This window comes from Sceloporus undulatus, chromosome 5, assembly GCF_019175285.1.
Source record: "Sceloporus undulatus isolate JIND9_A2432 ecotype Alabama chromosome 5, SceUnd_v1.1, whole genome shotgun sequence".
In the NCBI taxonomy this organism is placed as follows: Eukaryota; Metazoa; Chordata; class Lepidosauria; order Squamata; family Phrynosomatidae; genus Sceloporus; species Sceloporus undulatus.
This window is the reverse complement of record NC_056526.1, coordinates 17,912,527-17,920,719: the sequence shown is the minus strand read 5'-3', so window position 1 is coordinate 17,920,719 and position 8,193 is coordinate 17,912,527.

Here is an 8,193-nt window from a genome sequence, read left to right as displayed (position 1 = left end):
TTTAAATAGCATATCTCCAAAGAGACCCGAAGCAGCTTTATTTTGGCAGTCTGTAACAGGCCATAGTTAGTACTGTACTTAGTTTAATTCCTTACATTTTCCAACTAATAACAATAGGGTCTTCAGTGTGCAAACCACAATGTCAGTCCTAACAACCAGAATATTCCAATCAAACAAGAGGGAACATGGCATTCCAAGACACATATATAGGACAGCATGTCTGCAAACTACATATTATATACATTCATGATCCATACCTGCCCCATAAGATGCTCTCACTGTATTCTCGTGTGCTCTGTCCTCATTTGATGTTGCTGATTTTGATGCTTTTCCACTTCAGTGTGAGAAGCCATGGCTATTTCTTTCCCTCCAGCCATAACTGCATGGCCTTGCTTCTTCCAGCTCAAGAGTCTTATAGTGCTAATCTCCAATTAACATCCCACTAACATACAAGAGGCCAGGAGTTAAAGTGAGGGGGGGGGAAATTGCCCGCCCCCAGCTCTGTGTCCCTGTGACCAGGTAGTGTTCCAATCTGGATTAATGTTTGAGGCGATTTGTCCTAGAGGCCCTGTATTAGTGCATGCATGTCTGACTCTTCCTGAGCTGCACTTGCTGACAGGGAGAGATATTTTTGTAATCATCATCATCATCATCACTACATTTTTGGGTATTGTGTGCAGAGGATGCACACTCCAATGCAAAATGGATCAAGCAGAGATATTGCACCAAATGGACTGGGAGTGTGAAACATGACTTTCAGTCCTTATATAATAAAATTAACCAAGTCTTTTTCTGTTTTGAACAAGATGCATCAAAGGAGAGAGAGGATGCAGGAAAGTAACATGAATGACTGGGATATAAAATGAATAACCTGGAAATAACAAAGCGAAACATAGTTGCTGTCTAACAACATTCAGGGAAGCAAAAGTGCACTGAACATGTTCACAAGCTTCTTCCTCCACTCACTGACAAAGTAGCTGGAGATGATTATAACTGGTTATAACAATCCAACCAAAACTAATTAGCAGAAGAGAGAAATGCTTAAAGCTATTAATCAAGCTATACAATTATAGTGTTATATTCCACATGGCAACATTGGGTGGAATCCTGGGAGTTGTAGTTTGTTGAGGCAGTTCACTGGCTGAAAATTCTAAGTGCCTCTCGCTAAACTGTAGATCCTAGTACTGTATTCCAGAGGATGTGAGTCGAAGGCTTTCATGGCCGGCATCCATAGTTTTTTGTGGTTTTTTTCAGGCAATGTGGCTATGTTCTAGAAGAGTTTGTTCCTGGTGTTTCTCCAGCATCTTCAGAGAAGATGCCAGTCACAGATGTTGGTAAAATGTCAGGAACAAACTCTTCTAGAGCATGGCCACATAGCCCGAAAAAAACACAAAAAACTATTCCAGACGATGTTGGCATGGCACTTTCCCCACCTCTGTCCTAGAGGCAGAAGCACTCTTTTGCATGCTTAATATTGTGTGTGTGTGTTTTAAAAATGTGTGTTTTGGGGACTCTTGGGCTCTTTCCCAAACCCATCTTAAGGGAAGAAAAGAGCTCTAAACTGAGGCTGTGCATGACTGGTACAGTCCTGAATGGATTATGGTCATGGGGTATTACCAGGGTTGAAGATAAGCAAATAGGGGTCTAAGGCCTAGGGCAAAGAAGGAAGTGGGGAATTTATCAGACAAGGGAAATTGGAAGTATAATCCAATGGCAATCCAAATGCAATCATGGGGTTTCACGTTATTGCGTGATAGACCACCACATGCAATTTCAGGAAAGGGCAAGTTATTTTTGGGCAATGGGAAGTCAGTTTGAATACAATTTGAATTCACGTAAATTCACTGAACTAGCGAATTCACGTGAATGCGTTCTGGCCCCACTTTTTTTTCATTCGAAATTAAGAGAAATTCCTCCCATGTGATAAACTCCATTGAAAAGAGTAAAACCAGTTTCTCCTGCAACAACTTGCTTTTGGCATCAGTTGACCACAGAGGCTAAACCCTGTGCCATACCCTCCAATCATCCTGAATTGGCCAAGACAGTCTTGATTCATACTTTGTTGTGTGATGTAGTGGGTTGTACGACTCTAGAATTAGGGTTCGAATCCCCATTCAACCATGGAAATCCCCACTTAGCCATGGAAATCACACTCTCTTAGTCTCAGAGGAAGGCAATGGCAACACCCCTCTGAACAAATATTGCAAAAAAACAACAACACAACACACAGCCCTGTGATAGGTTTGCCGTAGGACTGCCATAAGTAAAAAATTACTGGAAGGCACACAACAACAACAAATACAGAAGTCCCATTCTTCCAGCTGCTTTTAAACTGTCCCAGTTTCTCTCTCCACCTTCTGCCTTTGTCCTCAGCTGACTTCAACTGCTTCAGCTGCTCAAATTGAGTTCAAAGTGCAAAACTAGTTTGCACTCTGCTCAGTGGGGGGGAAAGGAGAATAGAGGAAGAGGTGAAATCTTGTCCTTTTCAAGTCTCAAGCAAAAGCATACTGCTATAACCTGTCCTCGCATATGTGATCTTCCTCAGTTAAAAACATTTGGCATCTTGACCATCCTCTGATATTGCTTGGCTGAGTGTGTCCTGGTTTTCTTCTGTGAAATGTTGAAGAGTATACTACTGTGATAAAAGATGTTAGTGAGATAGAATCACAGAATTGTGACATTCAAAAAAATCCCAAATGTCATCTAGTCATGGGCCCTGCAAATGCAGGAGTCCATGACTAAAGCAGCATTGACAAATTCCCATCTAAGCTCTGTTTAAAAACCTTCAGTGAGGGAGAACTCACCTCTTTCTGAGTTAGCCTACTCCACTGTCAAACAGGTTTTACCATAATGAATTTCAATGCAATATAAACATGTGCATTCTCATGCACACAAGTTAGCATGTCCTATGGTGATTCATGGGTTGCATCTAACTGACACTACTTTAACTGCCATGGCTCAGTGCTATAGAATTTTGGGATATGGCGTTTTGAGAGATACTTAGCCTTCTCTGTCAGAGAGCTCTAGTGCCACAACAAACTACAAATTCCAGGAATCCATAGCACTGAGCCATGGCAGTTAAAGTGGTGTCAAACTGCCTTATTTGTGCAAAACAGATGCAGCCTCAGTCCTCCTCCGTTTCCTTCTTCCCTGATTTTTCTGCTCAGTTTTTCTGCTTCGTCAAACGGGAACAGAAATGTTTTTATAGAAACCCAGCTCCACTTGTGGAGGGAAATAAAACTGAGCCGAAAGGAAGTCTAACCACTTTATTTTCACTGACATACAGGGAGAGGCTGCACTGAAGTGTCTGGGCTTGTCACCAAAAGGTGGTTCCAAAAATAGCACAAAATTTCTGTAAACATTCACATCCATTTAGGCATAGGCAATGTAGGAAAGTGGATAAGAGGAGCAGAGACAGTCTGTAGAGAAAAGAGCTCAAGGAGATAGAGAGGTGTCTTTCTAGGGATGCTGGTGGACAGGGTAACCAGATGCCATAACCTCAAAGGAAGACAAGAACTTAAAATAAAGGACTTTCAAGGAAAATGTAAGGCATTAAAGTGCTCATGTGCAAAAATATTGACCGCTATAGCAGTACTGTCACGCTCTCTTCTAATGCCGTGACTGTTACTGAGCTGGTTCTCATGTGATAATCTCCATAGTCTTCCTCTCTTTCTGCTGCTCTCTACCTTTCCTAGCATTATTGTCTTTTCTAGTGAATCATAGCTTCTCATGATGTGACCAAAGTATGACAGAGTCATTTTGCACTTTGAAGTCCGTTTGCAGTAACTAAAGTAAGCTGAAAACAAAGGTGGAATGTGGGAGGTACAGAAAGAGAAAATCAGGGTCATTTTAAAAGTAGCTGAAAAAGTGGGATGACAGAGATTTAATCAGAATGGTCCCTTACAAATTGGATCAGTTGCAGTGTATGAACATAACAAAACACGAAAGTGCTCATGCGACAGTTGTTAATGTGGCTAAATTTCCAGACCCTGGGTACTTGATAGAACTTTCTTTTCTGTTTGTGCAAATCTACAGCACTATATAAATAAAGCATACTACTACTACTACTAATAATAATAATGATAATAAGGTGGAATGCATTTTTGCCAGGGCTATGGTCAGTTTTCCCTCTCATTACTTTTAGGGAAAATGTGAAAGCATATCTTTTGAAAAGATCTCTGTTCTGACGTCTATTGATTATTATGCCAATAATAATGGATTTATCGTTTAATTTGTTTTTAGTTAGGTTTGTTTTTAGTTAGCTTGAGCTCGTTTGTGGGAAGGGATAGGGAATAAAATGTACTAAACGATACTGCCTTAAACTGGACAACAAAAACCTTTTACCATTTAATGGTACAATTGTATTATACAGACATAGGTATTTTCAAGCTAGAGTTCTCACATAATTATTTATTTCTGTGGAAAATGTTACAGCTCAATGAAAAATGGCTGCCTTATAAGGTTTTCTTACTGGCATATGTTCTATTTGCATCCTTAATGTTAAAATAAAATGTAAGCATGAACCAGCTAATGTCAACCATTTTAAAAGCCCGTTGATTTCACTGAAAGAGACTCCTGACAGTATGCATGATAAAGGCAACTCTTCCTAAATTCGGTGAGATATATATTGAAATCATGCACATTTTTACTTGAAAGTAAGAGTATCTTAAATTGCATACTGGACTAGAAAGCCTTAAATAGTGCACCTGATTTTGAAATCTATGAGCTAACATTTTGCTGTTTAGCAGTAATTGAAATGGGTGCCTGTTTTTATTCTCTTGTTCCTTATTGGAAGCTAAAAACCAGGATGTAATTGATTTGAGGGCCTTTTGTATTTCCTGAAGTTGTATTTCAGGTCTCAAAAGAACAAGCTTTTAATAAAATAAAATAAAAACCAGAATTTGCAGAGCAGCCAGTCCTTAGTGCAAGTGTGCTTTCCATCCTCCCTGTAAACAAATAGACTTGGTCATCTTCCAGGCAGAAAGTTTGCAGGTTGCAGGCTTACCTTATCTTCACTCCTTCTCTTTCTCGTCTTCATTCTCAATAGAGGAAGATTGTCCTAACTGTTAGCAACTGTCAGAATTGAATCCATTTCCATATTTGGGAATTTATGTTGGGCATAGGCTGGTATAACTCAAGCTTCTCTCCTAGAGCACACTGGGAATTGTAGTTTCCAACCAATACCCTTTATTGCAACATGGATAGTTTAATTTGAAATGGTTTTGTGTTGGTATTGATTTTACCTGATTTCTCCTTTCTTTCTCTCTCTCATCCCACCTTAGGCATATATTAAATCAACTTAACAGTGCAAAACATTTTTTAAGTCAAGTTGTTATGTCTCCATGCATATGTGTTGTAGGGTCCTGATCTCCTAAGTTTCCTTTATCTTCTGTGGCAGAGCTCAAAAAAGTTACTTTTTTCACCTGTACCCCAGTGGTACTGAAAACTGATGTCAGTAATTGGGGTGAATCATTCAGGTTTTACTCGAAGGGTTAAAGTCATTACCTAAATTGCTGAATCTCACCCCTTCCCAGAATATTGCACACCTCAGCTATCGTTCTAAGACCCTAAATAAGGCATGTGCAAATACTACTTTATTTGGCATTATTGGTGTCTTTACTGTATTTTATTATCTTGCAAAATTCTTAGATTGTTTTAAAATGTAATTCATCCTCTTGGTTTTATATTTTTGAGGCGATAATCATAGATAGAGCCAGTTATGGTGCATGGTTTGTGTATTGGATTGGAACTGGGAAACCAAATCCCTGTTCTGCTATGAAAACCCACTTGTCTAGTCACACTCACTCAGCTTCAGAGCAAGGCCATGGCAAACCCCAATGAACAATCTTGTCAAGAAAACCATGGATAGCATCACTTTAGGGTTGCCATGATAAGAGAGAATGCTTGAAGTCTACCACTACACCACCCCACCAAGTTATTATCAACAATGAAAAAGAAAGAGAGAATTGGATCAGCAAATATACATTGTTTGAGTGACACCTTGACCAGATGGAAGAAATGTTTATTTTACTCATGCGACTCTAGCTTTATTTATTTATTTATTTATTTGAAGTCAAGGGTGTAGTTTATAAGTGGGCAAAATGAGAAGATTGCCTCCCAAAAATCTTCGGCCCCAATGAAATTTTCCTTAGTCCCAAATGGCTAGTACTGCAGAGAGTGAGAGACTGAAAATCTTTCACACTAATAATAATTAAGGCTTCATCCACACTGCAGAAATAATCTGGTTGAGACTATTTTAACTGCCATAGGACAATGCTATGAATTCTGGGAATGTAGTTTGTTGTGGAGTGGGCTCTGGTGCCTCACCAAACTTGGTTCCCAGAATTCCATGCATTGAGCCATGGCACTTAAAATGGAATCAAACCAGATTATTTTTTTAGTGCGGATGCTACCCAGGACATTTTGTTCCTTGAAGCAACCCTTTCTGAGTCTGGCAACCCTAACGCAAACCTATTACTGGTTATTCTGAGGCTAACATTGCATGACTCACCCAGGTCCCCCGTTTAGGCTCTGCCTTTAATTCAGACTATTGGCAAGATTGTGCTCCCATATATGCAAATAACCCAGTAGTTTATCCCCTATGTTTTGTGTCAGCTTTGGGCATATTTCCTCTAAAGATTGGTAAACAAGTGTGCTATTCTATTTGCTGCTGAGCTGAAAACATGTTTTTAAAGCGCACATAATGAGCATGAGACCATAAGGAAATAGTGCAATAAAAGTCTCAGAATATTAACAGTATCATATTAGATATGCCATGCTTGAATGTATTAGAATCATACAATGGGAAGAGATGTCAAGGGCCATCCAGTCCAGTCCTCTACCATGCAGGAACTCACATTCAAGTACCTCCAACAGATGACCATCCCGCCTCTGTTTAAAAACCTCCAAGAGGAGACTCCACTATGAGGGAGTGTGTTCCACGGTCTACAGCTATTACTGTCTTCCTAATGTTCCTAAATTCTTCCTAATGTTAAGGAGGAATCTCTTTTCCTGTAGTTTGAAACCATTACTCTGGGCCCTATTCTCTGGAGCAGCAGAAAACAAGCTTGCTTCATCCTCAATATGACAAACCTTCAAATATTTAAACAGGGCTATCTTTTCACCTCTTAACCTTCTCTTCTTCAGGCTAAACATACCTAGCTCTCTAGGAGGTTATCACACTGGCAAAAAAAGATGGGAGCACAGTGGTATGCTCCCGTCAATATCACACAATAATGCAAAGATTATCACACGACGTCATGTGACATCACATTATCTTGCGATATCCTGTGAATTTGGAACTGCTTTTTTTCCATGGAAAATCCCATCTGTCCTCATATGGCATAGTTTCTAGACACAGGGGTAGGCAACCTTTTTGAGCCGGGGGCGCGGTTGGTTGTCCCTCAGCACCCGGGGGGCCGAAGCCGGGGGGTGGAGCTTCCACCCCCGGGGGGCGGGGCCGCATGCTGGAGGCGGAGCTTCCACCCCAGGGGCGGAGCTTTGACCCAGGGGCGGAGCTTCCACCCCAGGGGCGGAGCTTCGACCCCCAGGGCGAGGCTTCGACCCCCAAGGGCCATGCCACCTCCTCTTGCCGGCCCCTGACGGGGCCCCAGGCCCTGTCAGAGGCCAGGAAAGAGCCGGCGGCCGCCAGCGCTGGAGGCCTCCCGTCTTGTGCTGGCCCCTGCGCTAGGGCCCGCTGCCGCCTTCGGAGCCCTCCGGGAGGGCCCCTGCGACGGCAACTGGCCGCCCAGCGGGCTCCTGGGAGGCCAGTTGCTTGTCGCAGAACCCTCCTGGAGGGCCCAAGGGACAGCAACTGGCCTCCCAGGGGCCCGCTGCCATCGCAGGAGCCCTCCTGGGGGGCCCCAGCGACGGCAACTGGCTTCCAGGGCCCGCTGCCGTCGCGGAGCCCTCCTGGAGGGCACAAGCGACGGCAAACTGGCCTCCCAGGGGCCGCTGCCTTCGCAGGAGCCCTCCTGGAGGGCCACAGCGGCGGCAACTGGCCTCCCAGGGGCCCGCTGCCGTCGCAGAGCCCTCCTGGGGGGCCCCAGCGACGGCAACTGGCTTCCCAGGGGCCCGCTGCCGTCGCAGGAGCCCTCTGGAGGGCCCAGCGACGGCAACTGGCCTCCCAGGGCCCGCTGCCTTCGCAGGAGCCCTCCTGGAGGGCCCAACGGCGGCAACTGGCCTCCCAGGGCC